General features: G+C 51.0%; 6 non-coding genes across 6 annotated transcripts; 5 read left to right on the forward strand and 1 right to left on the reverse strand.

The window, feature by feature from the left end:
- Nucleotides 1-2,134: 2,134 nt before the first annotated feature.
- trnat-ugu (transfer RNA threonine (anticodon UGU)) lies at nucleotides 2,135-2,207 on the forward strand. The gene has a single exon. It is a non-coding gene; the product is annotated as a tRNA-Thr (tRNA).
- Nucleotides 2,208-10,697: 8,490 nt separating this feature from the next.
- trnat-agu (transfer RNA threonine (anticodon AGU)) lies at nucleotides 10,698-10,770 on the reverse strand. Its single transcript has one exon. It is a non-coding gene; the product is annotated as a tRNA-Thr (tRNA).
- A 520-nt stretch (nucleotides 10,771-11,290) lies between these two features.
- trnat-agu (transfer RNA threonine (anticodon AGU)) lies at nucleotides 11,291-11,363 on the forward strand. Its single transcript has one exon. It is a non-coding gene; the product is annotated as a tRNA-Thr (tRNA).
- A 2,231-nt stretch (nucleotides 11,364-13,594) lies between these two features.
- On the forward strand, nucleotides 13,595-13,667 carry trnat-agu (transfer RNA threonine (anticodon AGU)). Its single transcript has one exon. It is a non-coding gene; the product is annotated as a tRNA-Thr (tRNA).
- A 6,702-nt stretch (nucleotides 13,668-20,369) lies between these two features.
- On the forward strand, nucleotides 20,370-20,442 carry trnat-cgu (transfer RNA threonine (anticodon CGU)). Its single transcript has one exon. It is a non-coding gene; the product is annotated as a tRNA-Thr (tRNA).
- Nucleotides 20,443-21,105: 663 nt separating this feature from the next.
- trnai-aau (transfer RNA isoleucine (anticodon AAU)) lies at nucleotides 21,106-21,177 on the forward strand. The gene has a single exon. It is a non-coding gene; the product is annotated as a tRNA-Ile (tRNA).
- Nucleotides 21,178-23,232: the final 2,055 nt, after the last annotated feature.

Genomic DNA, 23,232 nt, shown 5'->3' on the forward strand with positions numbered 1-23,232 from the left:
GACCACAGCCAACGTGGTTTCAATGAAAAACCACCGCGATCGACCAAACTACAAATAAACTCCAACTGGAAGAAACCGAAGAATCGAAAGTTTCCAGTCTACAATCTAAGTCCTGACTACCAACAGGTGAAAACATTACCTAAAGAGACTTTGAACCTATTTCTAACGAAGAAAACCGGGTACTTACCCCATAGATCCAAAACGTGCTTTACCGCATCAGTGGACTCAACCCAACTGAAGATTGTGCAGCTAGAAGTCTTCTCCGACGTTCGGGGTACGGCAAGCAGAACCTACACAATTCAAGGAACCCCGAAACCGCGAACTACCGCTAACTGACCAGAAAGGATTGGTAAGCATAGTCCCTGCCTGCCCTGGAGTCTAACCTAGCTAGGATTAGGTATGGGGAGGTGGGAGGTGTCATTTTACTGTACACCCCCTTTGAATGTGTAATGTCTTGTTCTTTATTCGAGCGATTATAAGGTTTGACATTGTATTTTCTTGTCTTTCATAAAATCAAAGTTCTTTTGCACCAAACCAGTGACCTTTGCACTTTGTCACACCCCCCAAATAAATCCAGAGTCTCGAACCCAAGGGAGTGGGGGCGATTCGAACCGCTCAAGTAGGTCAGAGGTGAACCTGACCCCCGGGACCATCACCACACCCTTACACTCCCGTCTCTCTCTTTTCCCTTTTCTTTCAGGTTCTCCCCCTCTCTGCCCTCCCCCCTCTCTCTCTCACTCCTTCCCTGTCTCTCCCCTTAACATCTCTCTCCCCTTCCACCCTCTCTCTCCCACTCCTTCCCCTCTCTCCCTCCATTCCACACTCTCGCTCTCCATCTCCTCCCTCTCTTTCCCCAACTCCCTCTCTTCCTCGCTGTCTCCCCTTCCCACTCTCTCACTCCTTCCCCACTCTCTCTCCTTCCCCTCCCTCCTCACTCCTTTTCCCTTCCCCTCTCTTTCCTGATCCTTCCCCTGTTTTCGCTGGAACAGGTGGCTCCATAGTTCAGGGGTTAAAGCACTGGTTTAGTAAACTAGTGGTTGTGGGTTTAAATCTCACTGGGGCCTATTCAAAGTTAACTCAGTATTTAAATTCACTGTCAATTAACAAGGGATTTAATGATAAATATTGACCAGCTCTGAGACTGACCCTGAAACACAAAGCTCTCCTATTCTCCTTTCGCCCCCTTTCTCATTCTCTCTCTCTCCCTATCTTCCCCATCACTACACATTCTGCCGCTCTCCCCATTTCTCTTTATCACTCATTCCCCTCTCTCTCCCCTTCCGCACTCTCCCGTTTCCCTCTCTCTCCTCTACCCATTTCCTCCAATCTCTCTCATTCCTTCCCCCTCTCTCCCCTTAACATCTCTTTCCTCTTCCTTCCTCTCTCTCCCCTTCGCCCCTTTCTCTCTCCCACCCCTAGCCCTCTCTTTCCCTCCTTCCACTCTCTCTCTCTCCATCCCCTCCCTCTCTTTTCCTTTCTTTCTCGCTGTCTCGATTCCCTCTCTCTCACTCCTTCCACTCTCTCTTTTCCCTTCCCCTCTCTTTCCTGCTCCTTCCCCTGTCTTTTCCAAAACAGGTGGCTCCATAGCTCAGGGGTTAGAAAATTGGTCTTGTAAACCAGCTATCATGGGTTCAAATCTCACTGGGGGCCTACTCAAAATTAGCTCAGTATTTAAATACACTGTCAATTAACAAGAGATTTAATTACAAAAATTAAATAGCTTTGAGTCTGACCCTGCAACTGCTCTCTTGCTGCTTTTCCCATGATTACATGTTCTACATCTTTTCCCCGTCTCTCAGTCATTCCCCTTTCACACTCTCTCACACCTCCCACTCTCTTTTTCCCCTTCCAATCTCTCTCACTCCTTCACCCTCTCTCTCTCTCACTCCTTCCCCCCCTCTCTCACTCCTTCCCTCTCTCTCCCCTTCTCTCTCTCTCCCCTTCCCCTCTCTGTCTCCTCTTCCCCCTCTCTCTCACTCCTTCTCTCTCTCACTCCTTCCCTCTCTCTCTCCCCTTCTCTCTCTCTCCCCTTCCACTCTCTGCCTCCCCTTGGCCCTCTCTCTCACTCCTTCCACTCTCTCTTTTCCCTTCACCTCTCTTTCCTGCTCCTTCCCCTGTTTTTCCCAAAACAGGCGGCTCCATAGCTCAGGGGTTCGAGCACTGGTCTTGTAAACCAGGGGTCGTGAGTTCAAATCTCACTGGGACCTACTCAAAATTAGTATTGTATTTAAATTCACTGTCAATTAACAATTATAAATATCAACCAGCTCTGAGACCGGCCCTGGAATAACAGGCTCCCCTCTCCTCTCCTTGTCTCCCTTACACTCTCCCCTTCCAAATCTTTCTCTGCCCTCCCCATCACTGTTCTGTTCAGAATAAATCCACGGGACCGTATCGGAAGCTGAAACTATTGTGACCTTGGTCTCTTTATTGAGACCCCAGAGTGGGGAAGCAGCATGGTGGATCACCTTATGTACCTGCTTGTCCCAGGGTGCACAAGTGACCCTTAGGCCTCCCACAGGTGTGCCCCCTAGTGGCAAGTCTGACATATTGGTGAGGTTTAAGTGCATACATAACATCACTCCCCCCCCCGCCCCCTCCAAAGGCTTATGTACCAGTTATTTGCAAGTTGAGGCGATATGATGCCCTGTGTCCCCGGGTCGATCACCTGATTTGAATTCCTGGCCTGGGTGAGTTGGTCGGAACGTTGCTGCCCGGCCGAGTGCCTGGTGTGATGGGACAGACGTGGCCAGGTCCTTTCACAATGGTGGCCTGCTTATCGATAGTTTGCAGTCTGGTCTGGTCCAAACGCTTTCTGCGTTTGCTCAGTACATGGTTTCACAACCAAACACTCCATTTTCATCACACACACACACACACTCCATTCCCCTCTTTGTCTCACACAGTGCTCTCGGCCCCATCTGGGGGCCCTGAATATTGTCCACGTCACTTATTCTGATGTGGCGTGGAGGGGGGCCGTACGATCGTGGTGCATTCTCTGCTGATAGCAGACGGAAGGCTCGGTCCTGAGCGACTCTGTCCGGTGACTGCGTAGCAACCCGGGACAGCCGGGGTCTGTAGGGAGTCTACCGCGACACGTGTGGTGCTCGGCTTGGTGATCTGGGCTGCCCGCTGCGGACTATTGTCGCTGACCCTAAGGCCTGGAGAGCCCAGGATGGGCCGATACGGCCCTGAGACTTTCAGTGGTAGCGGGAGGCCGTGTGGTCCCCCGTGGATCCTGGGCCGTAGTACGGAGGTTCCCGCACCACCGACTGTGTGTAGCCTCCCTGCCTTTCTTTGTAACACGTTGCAGGGTTTGCCCCACAGGGCGGAGGGCAATCTGATGGGATGAGCATTACGTCTTTGCGACGGATAAGCTGCAACACTCCCGTCTGGCGGTTCGCCGTGAGCAGGCGGTAATGTGATAACACATCACTTGCTACAAGTACTTTGTCAGATACATATACGACCGATTGGTGTTCACCCGCTACTTTGGCTTGTTTTAACGTACCCCCGACCCCATATGATAGTACACCATTGGCCACGAAAGAACGCTCACATGGGTTCCACAGTGCAAACAACTTATTGGAACATAGTGGGTTCCTGGCCTTCTCAGCGGCTCCTCCCTTTACCTTTGCCCCAAACCCAGTGGCCTTCCTCGCTGGCCAACACATGCCTCTGTTCCGTTGCGGCCACATCCCGTGGTCTGGACGTTTCTCTCGACCCGTGGTCTGGACGCTTCTCTCGACTGCCGCCATCTTCCTCCCCAGGGATTTCCGCCTCTGGCGTCGGGAAGACACATTCGGATGGTTTCGGCCGGAGCCCCGCTCCGCTTGGTCGACCTGGAGCCTCTTCCGTCGCCGCCAAGAGGTCGTCGGCTTCGGGTGCTGGGTACCCCCGTCTGTAACCGCTGCTCGGTTGGTCTTCGCCTCCTGGTGGCCGCGATGAGCGGCCTGTGCCTCGGGGGTCTGCAAATGGATCTGCATTTCTCCCCCCTTCTCCCTCTCTCCCCTTCCCTCTCTCCCCTTCCCCCTCTCCCCCCTTCCCCCCCTCTCCCCTTCCCCCTCTCTCCCCTCCCCCCTCTCTCCCCTCCCCCCACACTCCTTCAGGCGCAGGCCATTGGGAAAAGCATAATTGGGTCAGGCAGAGTCAGCATGGATTTATGAAGGGGAAGTCATGTTTGACTAATTTGCTGGAATTCTTTGAGGATGTAACCAACAGGGTGGATAAAGGGGAACTCATTTTAAGAGTGGAAGCAAGTCTTCCTCGATTCCGAGGGACTGCCTCTTGCAATGTCTGTCAGCTTGTAATGTTTGTAGCTCCACATTGAGGATGTGGACGTATTGTGTACTGCAAGTGCAGAGTTAATAATAAACAGAATTCGGCGGGTTTCCGGAGACTTCCGAGAGAGCTGCGCGCCATGTTAGGAAGCTGTGTGTGCTGTGCCCTGTGAATATATCACACCTATGCTGATGATGTTAGAGACAAAGAGTGAGAGAGAAAGAGAAAGTCAGGTTGAGAGATTGAGTGAGAAGGAAAAAGAGTAATGGAGAGGCAGAATCCCATTTGGCCCATCGTATCCACGCCGGCCGGCCAAGAGCAACCCAGCCTCATCCCACTTTCCAGCTCGAGGTCTGTGTGTTCCAGCACTTCAAGTTCTTTTTAAATGTGGTCATCTTTTAACGTGGACAAAAATGTTCCAGGGTCAGTCTGGGAGCTGTTTAATATTTATAGTTAAAGCTCCTGTTAATTGACAATGAATTTAAATTATGATCCAATTTTGAGTAGGCCCCAGTGAGATTTGAACCCACGACCCCTGGTTTACTAGACCAGTGCTCTAACCCCTGGGCTGTGGGTCATTCCCCAGTTAGTGCTGTGTGTTTGAAGAATGAGTGAAACGCTCAGATTGTGTCTCATCCCCCAGACTCCTGCCTCCGTCTCTTCAATATTCACTTCTCAACATCGATATATCGGGTCTTTCACGTCGTAAAACATCCCAAGGCAACTCAGTCACACTCTGCCTCAATCTCTCTGTCTCTCTGTCTCTGGCTCTCTCTCTCACTCCTGCTCCTATTTCTTGTGTTGTTATGATTGTTCAGGGATGAATCACCCAGTCTCAGAGCCACCCGTATATAACCCGATATTTCACACTTCCTGCTTTATTCCCAGGATGTGATGAAGGGTAAAATGAACCAGTTGGGGTTTTTACCCATAATGCATCCCTCAGCGATGTATTTGACCCCTGATAGATAGATGGATAGATAGATGGATAGATAGACAGATAGATAGACAGATAGATAGATAGATAGACAGATAGATAGACAGATAGATAGATAGATAGATAGACAGACAGACAGATAGATAGATAGATAGATAGACAGACAGATAGATAGATAGATAGAACAAAACAGAGATTGATACACAGCACTAACTGGGGAATGACCCACATGCCAAAACAGGTAGCTCCAAAGCTCAGGGGTTAAAGCCCTGGTTTGGTAAACCAGGGGTTGTGAGTTTAAATCTCAGTGGGGCTACTCAAAATTAGCTCAGTATTTAAACTCACTGTCAATTAACAAGAGTCTTAATAATAAATATTAAACAGCTCTGTAACCAACCCAGAAACAACAGACTCCTATTTGCCCCCTTCACCAATCTTTCTCACTCCTTTATTCTTCTCTCTATCTCTCCGCTTCTGCCTTTCCCTTCATTCTCACTTTCTATTTTCCCCCCTCTCATTGCCAGTCGCTCTGTCTCTCTCTCTGCCCTTTACGTCTCTCTCTCTCTCTTTCTGTCTCTCTCTGTCTCTGCCATTCGGCCCCTCAAGCCTGTTAGAGAGGGTGCAGAAAATATTTACCAGCATTTGTAGGATCTTGCGGAGACATCGTTGGTGGTATTTCTCCAGCGACTTGAGCTGTCTGCTGTACATGGTCCATGTCTCTGAGCCATACAGGAGGGCGGCTATTACTACAGCCCTGTAGACCATGAGCTGGGTGGTGGATTTGAGGGCCTGGTCTTCAAACACTCTTTTCCTCAGGCGGCCGAAGGCTGCACTGGCGCACTGGAGGCGGTGTTGGATCTGGTGGTCAATGTCTGCTCTTGTTGATAGGAGGCTCCCGAGGTATGGAAAATGGTCCACGTTGTCCAGGGCCACGCGTGGACCTTGATGACTGGGGCGCAGTGCTGTGCGGCGAGGACAGGTTGGTGGAGGACCTTTGTCTCACGGATGTTTAGTGTAAGGCCAGTGCTTTCGTACGCCTCAGTAAATACATTGACTATATCCTGGAGTTCAGCCTCTGAATGTGCGCAGATTCAGGTGTCGTCCGCGTACTGTAGCTCGACGACAGAGGTTGTGGTGGTCTTGGTGATCATCGATTCCATTCATGCCGCTTCAAAGGGTACGTTTGCAAGGGCTGTGTAACAATGGGATACCTCCAACGTATGTGCAGGCGAGCTGCAAACCCTGCTAATCCTGCAAACCATCATGTTGCAGAGGAGGACAGATCCACGGCGGAACACGATGAACCAGAGCCTCAGACCGAGGAGGCAGAGGCTCCAAATCTTTCTCTGCCCTCCCCATCTACACAACCTGTTCTACATTTTTATCTTGTTTTCCCCATCTCTCACTCATTCCCCTCTCTCACCCTCTGCCTTCTCCCCTTTCTCCTCCATCTCTCTCTCCCCTTCCCGCTCTTACACACTCGTTACCCTCTCTCTCGCTCCTTCCCCCCTCTCTCTCACTCCTTCACTTTTCTCTCTCCCTTTCCTCTCTCCTCTTCTCGTCTCTCTTACACACTCTCTTCCCTTCCAAATCCCTCTCTCCCTTCCCCATCACGACCCGTTCTACATCTTTTCACCCCTCTCTCCCTTTCCCACTATCTCGTTTTCCCCGTCTCTCAATCATTCCCCTCTCCCTCCTTCCCCTTCCCTCACCTCACCCTCTCTCCTTTCCCCTCGCTCCCCTTCCCTCACTCACACCTTCCCCACTCGCTCCCCCTTCCACTCTCTCTCTCTCCCCATCCCCTCCCTCTATCTCCCCTTTCCCTCCCTCTATTTCCCCTTTCCCTCTCTCTTCCTCCCTCTCTCTCCCCTTCCCCACTCTCTCCCCTTCTCCTCCCTCTCTTTCCCCTCCCCTCTCTCTCCCCTTTCCCTCTCTCTTCCTCCCTCTCTCACTCCTTCCCCACTCTTTCCCCTTCCCCCTCTCTCTCACTCCTTCCCAACTCTCTCCCCTTCCTCCTCTCTCTCACTCCTTCTGTTATGTATGTAAACCTGTAATTACCATGTCTAACCACCAGAGGGCTTATCCCCCGGAGTCCAAAGGGAGCCCACAATCCCTTGGGAGCACCTGTATATAAGGAGGCCACACAGGCTGGAGAGGCACTCTGAGATCTGCACTAAAGGACTACGGTCACACTTACTTTGAGCTTGCAGCATCTAGTCTGACACTTTTTTCAAGACATAACAACAGGCGACGAGGTACAGATGACGAACCCCAATGCAACAATGCGGAGAACTGTGAGCATCCTGGATAAATTTTCGAAGGGAGTAGTTTGGGAAACCTTCGTGGAACGACTTGAGGAATATTTTGTGGCCAACGAGCTGGAAGAAGAAACGAACACTGCCAAACCAAGGGCGATCCTCCTCACCGTTTGTGGGCCATCAACATGTGGCCTCATGAAAATCCTGCTCGCTCCAACGAAACCCACAGACAAGTCGTACGATGCATTGTGCACACTGGTCCGGGAGCATCTAAATACAAAGGAAAGCGTTCTGATGGCGAGGTATCGGCTCTACACGTACAAGAGGTCTGAAGGCCAGGAAGTGGCGAGCTATGTCACTGAGCTAAGGCGCCTTTGCAGGACATTGCGAATTTGAAGGACACTTGGACCATATGCTCAGGGACTTCTTTGTACTTGGCATTGGCCATGAAGTAATAATTCGCAAACTTTTGACTGTAGAGACCCCAACCTTGAGTAAAGCCATAGCGATAGCCCAGGTGTTTATTGCCACCAGTGACAATACTAAGCAAATCTCTCAGCACACAAGTGCTGCTACAAGTACTGTGAACAAAGTAACATAGTTTTCGAATCGAAATGTACATGGCAGGACTTACACGCCTGTAGCTGCACGTCCACAGATGTCTCAGAGTCCGCCATCAAGGGTGGTGAATACAAGGCCATTAACACCTTGTTGATGCTGCGGGGGTGATCATCGATTCCATTCATGCCGCTTCAAAGGATACGTTTGCAAAGGCTGTGAAACAATGGGACACCTCCAACGTATGTGCAGGCGAGCTGCAAACCCTGCTAATCCTGCAAACCACCTTGTTGCAGAGGAGGACAGATCCACTGCGGAACACGATGAACCAGAGCCTCAGACTGAGGAGGCAGAGGTATATGGGGTGCACACATTTACCACAAAGTGTCCCCCGATAATGCTGAAGGTTGAATTAAATGGGCTCCCGGTGTCCATGGAGCTGGACACGGGCGCGAGCCAGTCCATAATGAGCAAAAAGACTTTCGATAAGTTGTGGTGCAACAAGGCTTCAAGGCCAGTCCTGACTCCCATTCGAACCAAACTTAGAACGTACACAAAGGAACTGATTCCCGTAATCGGCAGTGCGACCGGAAAGATCTCCTACGATGGAGCGGTGCACGATTTACCACTGTGGGTGGTACCGGGCGATGGCCCCACGCTGTTCGGCAGGAGTTGGCTGGGAAAGATACGCCCGTCGACGACACCTCATGTGCCCAGGTCCTAAGCAAGTTCCCCTCGCTGTTCGAACCAGGCGTCGGGAAGTTCCAAGGAGCAAAAGTACAGATCCATTTAATTCCGGGGGCGTGACCCATCCATCACAAGGTGAGAGCGGTACCTTACATGGTGAGAGAGAGGGTGGACATTGAGCTGGACAGGCTGCAACGAGAGGACATCATTTCGCCGATCGAATTCAATGAGTGGGCCAGTCCGATCGTTCCAATCCTCAAGGGAGACGGCACCGTCAGAATCTGTGGTGATTACAAAGTAACTATCAATCGTTTCTCCCTGCAGGATCAATACCCGCTACCAAAGGCAGATGACCTATTTGTCACGCTGGTGGCGGTGGGGGAAAACATTCACGAAGCTGGACTTGACCTCGGCCTACATGACGCAGGAGCTGGTGGAATCTTCGAAAGGCCTCACCTGCCTCAACACGCACAAAGGTCTTTTCGTTTACGACAGATGCCCGTTTGGGATTCGATCAGCCACGGCGATATTCCAGAGGAACACGGAAAGCTTGCTGAAGTGGGTCCCGTGCACCGTGGTCTTCCAGGACGACATCTTGGTTACAGGTCAGGACACCGTCGAGCATTTGCAGAACGTGGAGGAGCTCCTTAGTCGGCTTAATCGTGTGGGGCTCAGGCTGAAATGCTCGCAGTGCGTTTTCCCGGTGCCTGAAGTGGAGTTCCCGGGGAGAAGAATCGCGGCGGACGGCATCAGGCCCACCGATTCGAAGACGGGGGCAATCGAGAAGGCACCGAGACCACGGAACGTGACGGAGCTGCGGTCGTTTCTAGGACTCCTGAACTATGTTGGTAACTTCTTACCGGGTCTTGGCACATTGTTAGAACCCCTGCACCCTCCACTGCGTAAGGGAGATGAATGGGTCTGGGGTATAAGCCAAGAAAATGCCTTTGAGAAAGCTAGGAAGCTGTCATGTTCAAACAAATTGCTTGTGTTGTACGATCCATGTAAACGTTTGGTACGAGCATGTGATGCGTCGTCGTACGGGGTCGGGTGTGTATTGTAACAAGCGAATGAATTTGGGAAATTGCAACCTGTTGTTTATGCAACCAGAAGTCTGTCCAAGGCCGAAAGGACCTGCAGTATGATCGAGAGAGAAGCATTAGCGTGTGTTTACGGGGTAAAGAAAATGCATCAATATCTGTTCGGGCTCAAATTCGAATTGGAAATCGACCAGAAGTCGCTTATATCCCTCCTTTCTGAAAATTAGGGGATAAATACGAACGCATCGGCCCGCATCCAGAGATGGGCGCTCACGTTGTCCACATACAACTACACCATCCGCCACAGGCCAGGCACAGAAAACTGTGCCGATGCTCTCAGTAGGCTAACATTGCCCACCACCGGGGTGGAGATGTCACAGCCCGCAGATTTAGTTATGGTAATGGTAGCATTTTCTTTCCGACAGATTCTCCCTCTCTCTCACTCCTTCCCCCTCTCTCTCACTCCTTTTGGAGCAGGCCATTGGGAAAAAGCATGATTCAGTCAGGCAGCAGGGATTGATGAAAGGGAAGTCATGTTTGACTAATTTATTGGAATTCTTTGAGGATGTTACACACAGGATGGATAAATGGGGACTCAGTTTTCAAGTGGAAGCAAGTTTCTCCTCCATTCCCAGGGACTGCCTACGATGATGATAGAGACAGACAGAGAGTCAGGTCGAGAGATTGAGTGAGAAGGGAATAAGGCAGAAACCCATTTTGGCCCACTGTATCCACACCCACCAACCAAGCCTAATCCCACTTTCTAGCTTTCTATCTGTATGTTACAGCACTTCAAGTACAATCTAAATGTTGTAATCTTTTAATGTGGACAAGGCAGTGCTTGTAGTTCCAGGGTCAGTCTGGGAACTGTTTAATATTTATAATTACATCCCTTGTTAATTGACAGTGAATTTAAAGACTGAACTAATTTTGAGTAGGCCCCAGTGAGATTTGAACCCACAACCCCTGGTTTACTAGACCAGTGCTCTAACCCCTGAGCTACGGAACCACCTGCCCTGGGCTGTTGGTCATTCCCCAGTTAGTGCTGTGTGTTTGAAGAATGAGGAGGGGTCAGTGAAACGCTCAGATTGTGTCTCATCCCCCAGACTCCTGCCTCCGTCTCTTCAATATTCGCCTCTCAACATCGATATATCGGGTCTTTCACGTAGTAAAACATCCCAAGGCAACTCAGTCACACTCTGCCTCAATCTCTCTGTCTCTCTCAATCTCTCTGTGTATCATTCTCAGTCTCTCTCTCTCTGTCTCTCTGTCTCTCTATCTCTCACTCACTCTCTGTCTCTCTCACAATCTCACTCATTCTCTCTCTCTCTGTGTCTCTCTATCACTTTCTCTCTGTCGCTCACTGTCTCTCGAGCCGGAAGGCGTTAGAGAGGGGGAAGGGGAAAATCAGAAGGGAAAGGAGAGAGGGAGTCTGGGGGATGAGACACAATCTGAGCGTTTCACTGACCCCTCCTCATTCTTCACACACACAGGACTAACTGGGGAATGACCCACAGTCCAGGGCAGGTGGTTCCATAGCTGAGAGGTTAGAGCACTGGTCTAGTAAACCAGGGGTCGTGGGTTCAAATCTCACTGGGGCCTACTCAAAATTAGTTCAGTATTTCAATTCAATATCAATTAACAAGAAATTTAATTATAAATATTAAACAGCTCCAAGACTGTATTTGGGACAATAGGCTCCCCTCTCCTCCTTCTTGTGTCTCTTCAACTCTCTCCTCTCCCTCTCCCTGCCCCCTCACGACCCGTTCTACATATTTTTCTTGCTTTCCCCGTCTCTCACTCATTTCCCTTGCCCCTCCCTCGCCACACTCACTATCCCTTCCCCTCACTCTCCCCATCCTCTCCCCTTCCCCCTCTCTCACACTTCTTTCTACATTCTACCCAATATAAACTAGAAGTGATCCAAAACTCAGCTGCCCCGTGTCCTAACTCGCACCCAGTCCCGCTCACCCATCACCCCCTGTGCTCACTGCCCCCGTGTCCTAACTCACACCGAGTCCCACTCACCCATCACCCCCTGTGCTCACTGACCCCGTGTCCTAACTCGCACCGAGTCCCACTCACCCATCACCACCTGTGCTCGCTGACCCCGTGTCCTACCTCGCACCGAGTCCCACTCACCCATCACCCCCTGTGCTCACTGACCCCGTGTCCTAACTCGCACCGAGTCCCACTCACCCATCACCCCCTGTGCTCGCTGACCCGTGTCCTAACTCACACCCAGTCCCACTCACCCATCACCCTCTGTACTCGCTGCACTACATTGGCTCCCGGTTAAGAAATGCCTCGATTTCAAAATTCTCATCCTTGTTTACAAATCACTCCATGGCCCCTCACTACTCCCTATCTCTGTAACCTCCTCCAGCCCCACACCCCTCCCTATCTCTGTAACTTCCCACAACCCTCCCTATCTCTGCAACCTCCTCCAGCTCCTACATCCCTCCCTATCTCTGTAACCCCACAATCATTGAATGGCGGAGCAGGCTCAAGGAGCTAGATGGCCTACTCCTGTTCCTAATTCTTATGTTCTTATGTCCTTATGTCTGCACTCCTCTAATTCTGCCCTCCTGACCATCCCTGATTACAATCGCTCCACCATCGGTGGCCTTGCCTTCTGTTGCCTGGGCCCCAAGCTCTGGAACTCCCTCCCTAAACCTCTCCGCCTCTCTACCTCTCTTTCCTCCTTCAAGACTCTCCTTAAAACCGACCTCTTCACCTGCCCTAATTTCTACTTTTGTGGCTCGGTGTCAAATTTTTATCCCATAATCCTCCTGTGGAGCACCCTGGGACGTTTCACTACGTTAAAGGCGCTATATAAATATACATTATTGTTGTTGTTCCCTCTGTCTCTCCTCTTCCCCGTCTCTCTCTCACTCCTTCCCCTCACTCTCCCCTTCCCTCTCTCTCACTCCTTCCCCTCACTCTCCCCTTCCCTCTCTCTCACTCCTTCACCTCACTCTCCTCTTCCCCGTCTCTCTCTCACTCCTTCCCCTCACTCTCCCCGTCTCTCTCACTCCTTCCCCTCACTCCCCTTCCCTGCCTCTCACTCCTTCCCCTCACTCTCCCCTACCCTCTCTCTCACTCCTTCACCTCACTCTCCTCTTCCCCGTCTCTCTTTCACTCCTTCCCCTAACTCTCTCTCTCACTCCTTCCCCTCACACTTTGCTTCCCTCTCTCTCACTCCTTCCCCTCACTCTCCCCTTCCCTCTCTCTCACTCCTTCTCCTTACTCACCCTTCCCTCTCTCTCACTCCTTCCCCTCACTCTCCCCTTCCCTCTCTCTTCCTCTAATAGAGCCCCACCTAGTGGACTACCGATGTAATAACAACTACTGACACGCTCCTCTCTCTCTCCATCTCACACTCTCCCTCTCTCCCCTTCCCCCTCTCACTCGCTCCTTTCCTCACGCTGTCCCTTTCCCCCGCTTTCTCCCCTTCCCACTCTCCGCTCCTCTCTCTCTACTCACTCCTCAATCTCTCTCCTCCCTCTCTCTCTCTCCTTTCCCTTCTGACTTTCCCCTTCCCCCTCTCTAACCCCTTCCGGCTCGAGAGACAGTGAGCGACAGAGAGAAAGTGATAGAGAGACAGAGAGAGAGAGACAGAGAGACAGAGAGATTGGGACAGAGTGTGACTGAGTTGCCTTGGGATGTTTTACTACGTGAAAGACCCGATATATCGATGTTGAGAGGCGAATATTGAAGAGACGGAGGCAGGAGTCTGGGGGATGAGACACAATCTGAGCGTTTCACTGACCCCTCCTCATTCTTCAAACACACAGCACTAACTGGGGAATGACCCATAGCCCAGGGCAGGTGGTTCCATAGCTCAGGGGTTAGAGCACTGGTCTAGTAAACCAGGGGTCGTGTGTTCAAATCTCACTGGGGCCTACTCAAGATTAGCTCAGTGTCAATTAGCCAGGGGTTTAATTATAAATATTAAACATCTCTGAGACCGACCCTGGAACAACAGGGTCCCCTCACAACATTCTCTCTCTCTCTGCTTGACATGATTTTTCCGCTTTCTCGCTTTTCCCGTCTCTCACATTCCCATCTGTCACCCTCTTCCATCCCCCACTTTCCCCTGCTCTCTCTTCCCTCCCCTCCCTCCTCTCTCTCTTTTCACTTTTTTTTCAGATTCTCCCATTCCCCCTCTCTCTGTCCCCTCCCTCTCTTTCTCTCTCTCCCCTCCCTCTCTCGCCTTCCATCTCTCTTCCTCCCTGTCTCCCATTTCCAACTCTCTCTCTCTCCTTCCTACCTCTCTCCCTTTCCCACTATCTCGCTTTCCCCATCTCTCACTGTGATATATTCACAGAGCACAGCACACACAGCTCCGAACAAGGCAGGCAGCTCTCTCGGAAGCCTCCGGAAATCTGCCTGGTTCAGTTTAATTATTAACTCTGCAGTTGCAGTACACAATATGTCCACATCCACAGTGTGGAGCGACAAACATTACAAGCTTACAGACATTACACTCACTCATTCCCCTCTCTAACCCTCTCCCCTCACTGTCTCTCCTTCCCCCTCTCTCCGCTTTTCACTCTCCGCTTCCCTCTGCTTCCTCCCTCTCTTTCGTCCCCTCCCTCCCCTCCCTCCACTCTCTCTCCCTCTTTTCCATTTCTTTTCAGATTTCCCCCTTCTCCCACTCTCTCCCCTTCCCCTCCCGCTCTTTCACATTCCCAACTTTCTCTTTTCCCTTCCCCTCTCTTTCCCTCTCCTTCCCCACTCTTTCTCTCCCCTTCCCCTCTCTCTTTCACTCCTTCCCCATCACTCCTCTCAACATCTCTTTCACCTTCCCCCCACTCTCTCTCCTCTTCCCTCTCTTTCCCCTCCCCTCTCTCGCTCTCGCCTTCCCTCGCTCTCTCTCCCATTCCCCTCTCGCTCACTCCTTCCCCTCTCCCTTTTCATTTTCTCCCCTCCTCTCTCTCTCCCCTCCCTCTCCTTCTCCCTCCCCTCCACAGTCTCCACTCCCCTCCATCCTCCCTTTCATTCCCTCGCTCTCGCTCTCCCCTTTCCCATCAGACTCTCCCCCTCCCCATCTCTCACATCCCCCCTCTCTCTCCCCTTCTCCCTCTCTCTCCCCTTCCCCCGCTCTACCCTCTCCCCTCGAGGGACAGAGTGAGAAGGTGAGAGACAGAAAGAAAGAGACAGACACAGAGAGACAGAGAGACTGAGAGATTGAGGCAGAGTGTGACTGAGTTGCCTTGGGATGTTTTACTACGTGAAAGACCCGATATATCGATGTTGAGAGGCGAATATTGAAGAGACGGAGGCAGGAGTCTGGGGGATGAGACACAATCTGAGCGTTTCACTGACCCCTCCTCATTCTTCAAACACACAGCACTAACTGGGGAATGACCCACAGCCCATGGCAGGTGGTTCAATACCTCAGGGGTTAGAGCACCAGGGGTCGTGGGGTCAAATCTCACTGGGGCCGACTCAAAATTAGCTCAGTATTTAAATTAACTGTCAATTAACAAGGGCATTGATTATAAATATTAAACAGCTCTGAGATTGGCCCTGGAACTACAGGCTCCCCTCACACCTTTCCCTGTCTCTCTGCTTTCCAGATCACAACCTGTTCTACATTTTTTTTTAAACTCCTCTCTTACTTTCCCGCAATCTCACTTTCTCCATCTCTCTCTCCCCTTCCCCTCTCTCTCTCCCCTTCCCCTCTCTCTCCTTCCGCTCCCTCCCCTCACTCCTCTCTCTCCCTCTTTTGCCTTTCTTTTCAGATTCTCCCCTGCTCCCTCTCTCTCCCCTTCCTTTCTCTCTTTCCTGCCTCATCCCTCTCTCGACTTCACATCTCTCTCCCCTTTCCCTCTCTCTCCCCTTCCCCATTCTCCCCTCCCTCCTCTCTCTCACTCTTTTGCCTTTCTTTTCAGATTCTCCCCTGCACCCTCTCTCTTCCCTTCCTTTCTCTCTTCCCTGCCTCCTCCCTCTCTCGGTTTCCCATCTCTCTCCCCTCCCCCTCTCGCTCTCTCCCATTCCGCTCTCTCCCATTCCCCTCTGGCTGACTCCTTTCCCCTCTCTCTCCCATTCCCTCTCCCACTCATTCCCCTCTCTCCCTCCTTTTACAACTTCCAAGCACGAATCTCTCTCACACAGCCGACACAGACACGATGGGCCGAATGGCCCTCCTTGTGTGCTGCAAGATTCTGTGAATGTTCAGGGATGTTTCCAGTAGAGTGGATAAGGGAGAACCAGTTGATGTGGTATATTTGGACTTTCAGAAGGCGTTCGACAAGGTCCCACACAAGAGATTGATGTACAAAGTTAGAGCACATGGGATTGGGGGTAGTGTACTGATATGGATTGAGAACTGGTTGTCAGACAGGAAGCAAAGAGTAGGAGTAAATGGGTACTTTTCAGAATGGCAGGCAGTGACTAGTGGGGTACAGCAAGGTTCTGTGCTGGGGCCCCAGCTGTTTACACTGTACATTAATGATTTAGATGAGGGGATTAAATGTAGTATCTCCAAATTTGCGGATGACACTAAGTTGGGTGGCAGTGTGAGCTGCGAGGAGGATGCTGTGAGGCTGCAGAGTGACTTGGATAGGTTAGGTGAGTGGGCAAATGCATGGCAGATGAAGTATAATGTGGATAAATGTGAGGTTATCCACTTTGGTGGTAAAAACAGAGAGACAGACTATTATCTGAATGGTGACAGATTAGGAAAAGGGGAGGTGCAAAGAGACCTGGGTGTCATGGTACATCAGTCATTGAAGGTTGGCATGCAGGTACAGCAGGCGGTTAAGAAAGCAAATGGCATGTTGGCCTTCATAGCGAGGGGATTTGAGTACAAGGGCAGTGAGGTGTTGCTACAGTTGTACAGGGCATTAGTGAGGCCACACCTGGAGTATTGTGTGCAGTTTTGGTCTCCTAACCTGAGGAAGGACATTCTTGCTATTGAGGGAGTGCAGCGAAGGTTCACCAAACTGATTCCCGGGATGGCAGGACTGACCTATCAAGAAAGACTGGATCAACTGGGCTTGTATTCACTGGAGTTCAGAAGAATGAGAGGGGACCTCATAGAAACGTTTAAAATTCTGACGGGGTTAGACAGGTTAGATGCAGGAAGAATGTTCCCAATGTTGGGGAAGTCCAGAACCAGAGGTCACAGTCTAAGGATAAGGGGTAAGCCATTTAGGACCGAGATGCGGAGGAACTTCTTCACCCAGAGAGTGGTGAACCTGTGGAATTCTCTACCACAGAAAGTTGTTGAGGCCAATTCACTAAATATATTCAAAAAGGAGTTAGATGAGGTCCTTACTACTAGGGGGATCAAGGGGTATGGCGAGAAAGCAGGAATGGGGTACTGAAGTTGAATGTTCAGCCATGAACTCATTGAATGGCGGTGCAGGCTAGAAGGGCCGAATGGCCTACTCCTGCACCTATTTTCTATGTTTCTATGTTTCTAATCACCAAGAATGATTATTCGGGCCCCACCTACTTGTTAACAATAGTAAGATGCAAACAGGAGCTGGTATTACAGGTTGCTCCATAGCTCAGGGGTTAGAGCACTGGTCTTGTTGACCAGGGGGTTGTGGGTTCAAATCTCACTGGGGCCTACTCAATTTTGGCTTCTGTTACTGAATTGACCGTCAATCGGCGACAGGCCGACGTCATCAACAGGAACCACTCACTCCGCACTTTACAATCTGCCCACAGCACTTTCACTTCCCACTCCCAGTCTGTATCCCACCTTTTCCACATCCAGTCTCAGAGACACCGATATATCATCGACTCATAGAAACTGACAGCAGGGAAGAAGACCATTTCGGCCCATCGTGTCTGCACCAGCCGACCAAGAGCTATCTGCTGGGCAGGGCCACATAGTCCGCATGTCCCAGACACGAGACTCCCAAAGCAAGCGCTCAACTCGGAACTCCTTCACGGCAAGCGAGCCAAAGGTGGGCAGAGGAAACGTTACAAGGGACACCCTCAAAGCCTCCCTGATAAAGTGCAACATTCCCACCGACACCTGGGAGTCCCTGGCCAAAGACCAGTCTCCTCTTCCATCTCTCTCACTCCTTCCCCACTCTCTCCCCTTCCCCACTCTCTCCCTCCTTCCACTCTCTCTTTTCCCTTCCCCTCTCTTTCCTGCTCCTTCCCCTGTCTTTCAGAGAGCAGGTGGCTCCATAGCTCAGCGGTTAGTACACTGGTCTTGTAAACCAGGGGTCGTGAGTTCAAATATCACTGGGGTCTAATTTTAGTATTTAGATACCTGTTTCTCATTCCTCCAACTCTCTTCCCCCTTGAAAGGATGCAAAATTCACAAGAATCTCCTCACAGTGTTTGGGCTCATTCGAAAGGATATTTAATTTTGGACTATCGATCGGAAAGTTTGCAACCCTAAAGTGCTTATGGAAGAAACTGCGAACTTTAGTAGAATTTTGGACTTTTTAAAGACACATTCAAGGCTGTGAGCGGGCCCAAAGAACGAACAGGAGACAACTTGATTATTGAGGCTGTCTGGGTGTTGGGACTAACATAACTTGTCTGGAGAAATGGGTATTCGAGAATCCTTCTCCACAAGAGACATTAACATTACAACAAATAACCCAGAGATAGCCAACCATCAACCTGAATCGGGAAAACCATTTCAGCATATACATCACCAAGAGGCCCAATCCAGCCTGTATGCGAAAAACTAAGCACAAAAGGACATTGCGATTACCAAACTAATATTTGCACCAGGAAGCAGTTTATCGAACATCAACCCACACAAAACATATTAACTTTTAACGAGCCCGCCAAAATATTACAAAGAAGAGTCAAGCCCGCCAAATTCAATCAAAGAATCCTGGACTGATTTGGTGTGAAGATTAGAACCACTCAAACCGTATAACTGGCCCCTGTTTTAACAGAGGGTGTGACATACTTTGCCAAACAACCGAGACCACGCTTGTGTCATCAAGAAGGGAGAGAAACCAACGCGACTGTTGTAAACTAACTTCTCCAGCCTCGAAGTCCTGAAGTCCTGAAGGAAGAACATCACCACCGCGGCAACAACTGACCACAGCCAACGTGGTATCAATGAAAAACCACCGCGATCGACCAAACTCCAAATAAACTCCAACTGGAAGATACCGAAGAATCGAAAGTTTCCAATCTACAATCTAAGTCCTGACTACCAACAGGTGAAAACATGACCTAAAGAGACTTTGAACCTATTTCTAACGAAGAAAACCGGGTACTTACCCCATAGATCCAAAACGTGCTTTACCGCATCAGTGGACTCAACCCAACTGAAGATTGTGCAGCTAGAAGTCTTCTCCAACGTTCGGGGTACGGCAAGCAGAACCTGCACAATTCAAGGAACCCCGAAACCGTGAACTACCGCTAACTGACCAGAAAGGATTGGTAAGCATAGTCCCTGCCTGCCCTGGAGTCTAACCTAGCTAGGATTAGGTATGGGGAGGTGGGAGGTGTCATTTTACTGTACACCCCCTTTGAATGTGTAATGTATTGTTCTTTATCAGAGTGATTATAAGTTTTGACATTGTATTTTCTTGTCTTTAATAAAATCAAAGTTCTTTTGCACCAAACCATTGACCTTTGCACTTTGTCACACCCCCCCAAATAAATCCAGAGTCTAGAACCCAAGGGAGTGGGGGGCGATTCGAACCGCTCAAGTAGGTCAGAGGTGAACCTGACCCCCGGGACCACCACCACACCATTACACTCCCGTCTCTCTCTTTTCCCTTTTCTTTCAGGTTCTCCCCCTCGCTGCCCTCCCCCTCTCTCTCACTCCTTTCCCCTTTCTCCCCTAAACATCTCTCTCCCCTCCCCCCCTCTCTCCCACTCCTTCCCCTCTCTCTCCCCCCATTCCACACTCTCTCTCTCCATCCCCGCCCTCTCTTTCCCCAACTCCCTCTCTTCCTCGCTGTCTCCCCTTCCCACTCTCTCACTCCTTCCCCACTCTCTCTCCTTCCCCTCCCTCCGCACTCCTTTTCCCTTCCCCTCTCTTTCCTGATCCTTCCCCTGTTTTCGCTGGAACAGGTGGCTCCATAGTTCAGGGGTTAAAGCACTGGTTTAGTAAACTAGTGGTTGTGGGTTTAAATCTCACTGGGGCCAATTCAAAGTTAACTAAGTATTTAAATTCACTGTCAATTAACAAGGGATTTAATAATAAATATTGACCAGCTCTGAGACTGACCCTGAAACACAAAGCTCTCCTATTCTCCTTTCGCCCCCTTTCTCATTCTCCCTCTCTCCCTATCTTCCCCATCACTACACATTCTGCCGCTCTCCCCATTTCTCTTTATCACTCATTCCCCTCTCTCTCCCCTTCCGCACTCTCCCGTTTCCCTCTCTCTCCTCTACCCATTTCCTCCAATCTCTCTCATTCCTTCGCCCTCTCTCCCCTTAACATCTCTTTCCTCTTCCTTCCTCTCTCTCCCCTTCGCCCCTTTCTCTCTCCCACCCCTAGCCCTCTCTTTCCCTCCTTCCACTCTCTCTCTCTCCATCCCCTCCCTTTCTTTTCCTCTCTTTCTCGCTGTCTCTATTCCCTCTCTCTCACTCCTTCCACTCTCTCTTTTCCCTTCCCCTCTCTTTCCTGCTCCTTCCCCTGTATTTCCCAGTGCAGGTGGCTCCATAGCTCAGGGGTTAGAGCATTGGTCTCGTAAACCAGGAGTCGTGAGTTCAAATCTCACTGGGGCCTACTCAAAATTAGCTCAGTGTTTAAATTCACTGTCAATTAACAAGGGCTTTAATTATAAATATTAAACAGCTCTGAGACTGTCCCTGGAACAACAGGGTCCCCTCCTCTCTCCTCCTTCTTGTGTCTCTGACACTCTCTCTCCCTTCCCCATCACGACCCGTTCTGCACCTTTTTATCGCTTTCCCGTCTCTCACTCATTCCCTTCTCCCCCTTTCCCCCTCCCTCGCCTCACCCTCTCTCTCCGCTATCCACTCTCTCACCCCCTCTTTCCGCTCACTCTGTCTCTTTCGCCAACCCAGTCTCTCCACCCTCTCTCCCCTTCCCCTCACCTTTTCACTCTCCACTTCCCTCCCTCCCCTCCTTCCTCTCTCGCTCTCTTTTCCCTTTCTTTTCAGAGTCTCCCGTTCTCCCTCTCTCTCCCCTTCCTTTCTCTCTCGCTTGCCTCCTCCCTCTCTTGCCTTCCCATCTCTCTCCCCTTCCCCCCTCTCCCCTTCCATCACTTACTCTGCCTTCCGCTCTCATCCATTATCCTCTCTCACTCACTCCATCGCCACCCTTCCCTCTCCCTCTATTTCCCCTTCCCCCTCTCTCTCACTCCTTCCACTCTCTCTTTTCCCTTCCCCTCTCTTTCCTGCTCCTTACCCTGCGTTTCCCAAAACAGGTGGTTCCATAGCTCAGGGGTTAGAGCTCTGGTCTAATAAATCAGGGTCGTGGGTTCAAATCTCACTGGGGCTTACTCAAAATTAGCTCAATATTTAAATTCACCGTCAATTAACAAGGGCTTTAATTATAAATATTAAACTGCTCTGATACCGACCCTGGAACAACAGGTTGTCGTCTCTATTACACTTTCTCTCCATCCAAATCTCTCTCTGCCAACCCCCATTCTGCATCTTTTACCCCCTTTCCCGCGATCTCGCTTTGCCCGTCTCCCCCCTCCCTTGCCACACCCACTCTCTATCCTTTCCTGTCTCTCTCTCTCCCCCTTCCGCTCCCCACCTCTCACTCCCCTTCCCCCTGTATCTCAATTCTTCCCACATTCTACCCAATATAAACTAGAGGTGATCCAAAATATGACAGACCCCGTGTCCTAACTCGCACCGAGTCCCGCTCACCCATCACCCCCTGTGCTCACTGCCCACGTGTCCTAACTTGCACCGAGTCCCGCTCACCCATCACCCCCTGTGCTCGCTGCCCCGTGTCCTAACTCGCACCCAGTCCCACTCACCCATCACCCCCTGTGCTCACTGCCCACGTGTCCTAACTCGCACCGAGTCCCACTCACCCATCACCCCCTGTGCTCACTGCCCACGTGTCCTAACTCGCACCGAGTCCCACTCACCCATCTCCCCCTGTGCTCTCTGCCCTACATTGGCTCCCGGTTAAGCAACGCCTCGATTTCAAAATTCTCATCCTTGTTTACAAATCCCTCCATGACGCTCGCCCCTCCCTATCTCTGTAACTTCCTCCAGCACTACACCCCTCCCTATCTCTGTTACCTCCTCCAGCGTCTACACCCCTCCCTATCTCTATAACCTCCTCCAACACCTACATCCCTCCCTATCTCTGTAACTTCCTCCAGCACTACACCCCTCCCTATCTCTGTTACCTCCTCCAGCGTCTACACCCCTCCCTATCTCTATAACCTCCTCCAACACCTCCATCCCTCCCTATCTCTGTAACTTCCTCCAGCACTACACCCCTCCCTATCTCTGTTACCTCCTCCAGCGTCTACACCCCTCCCTATCTCAATAACCTCCTCCAACCCCTGCACCTCTCCCTATCTCAATAACCTCCTCCAACACCTACACCCCTCCCTATCTCTGTAACCTCCTCCAGCACTACACCCCTCCCTATCTCTGTTACCTCCGCCAGCGTCTACACCCCTCCCTATCTCTATAACTTCCTCCAACACTACACCCCTCCCTATCTCTGTTACCTCCTCCAGCGTCTACACACCTCCCTATCTCAATAACCTCCTCCAACACCTACAGCCCTCCCTATCTCTGCAACCTCCTCCAGCCACTACACCCCTCCCTATCTCTGTAACCTCCTCCAGCCCCTACACCCCTCCCTATCTCTGTAACCTCCTCCAGCCCCTACACCCCTCCCTATCTCTGTAAACTCCTCCAGCCCCTACACCCCTCCCTATCTCTGTAACCTCCTCCACCACCTACACCCCTCCCTATCTCTGTAACCTCCTCCAGCCCCTACACCCCTCCCTTTCTCTGTAATCTCCTCCAGCCCCTACACCCCTCCCTATCTCTGTAACCTCCTCCAGCCCCACAACCCCCCGAGATGTCTGCACTCCTCTAATTCTTCCCTCTGACCATCCCTGATTATAATCGCTCCACCATCGGGGGCCATGCCTTCTGTTGCCTGGGCCCCAAGCTCTGGAACTCCCTCCCTAAACCTCTCCGCCTCTCTACCTCTCTTTCCTCCTTCAAGACGCTCCTAATAACCGACCTCTTCACCTGCGCCAATTTCTATTTTTGTGGCTCGGTGTCAAATTTTTATCCCATAATCCTCCTGTGGAGCACCTTGGGACGTTTCACTACGTTAAAGGCGCTATATAAATATACATTATTGTTGGTGTTCCCTCTGTCTCTCCTCTTCCCCGTCTCTCTCTCACTCCTTCCCCTCACTCTCCCTTTCCCTCTCTCTCACTCCTGCCCCTCACTCTCCCCTTCCCTCACTCTCACTCCTTCACCTCACTCTCCTCTTCCCCGTCTCTTTCTCACTCCTTCCCCTCACTCTCCCTTTCCCTCTCTCTCACTCCTTCCCCTCACT

The sequence above is a fragment of the Pristiophorus japonicus genome, unplaced genomic scaffold (genome assembly GCF_044704955.1).
Source record: "Pristiophorus japonicus isolate sPriJap1 unplaced genomic scaffold, sPriJap1.hap1 HAP1_SCAFFOLD_1497, whole genome shotgun sequence".
Lineage (NCBI taxonomy): Eukaryota > Metazoa > Chordata > Chondrichthyes > Pristiophoridae > Pristiophorus > Pristiophorus japonicus.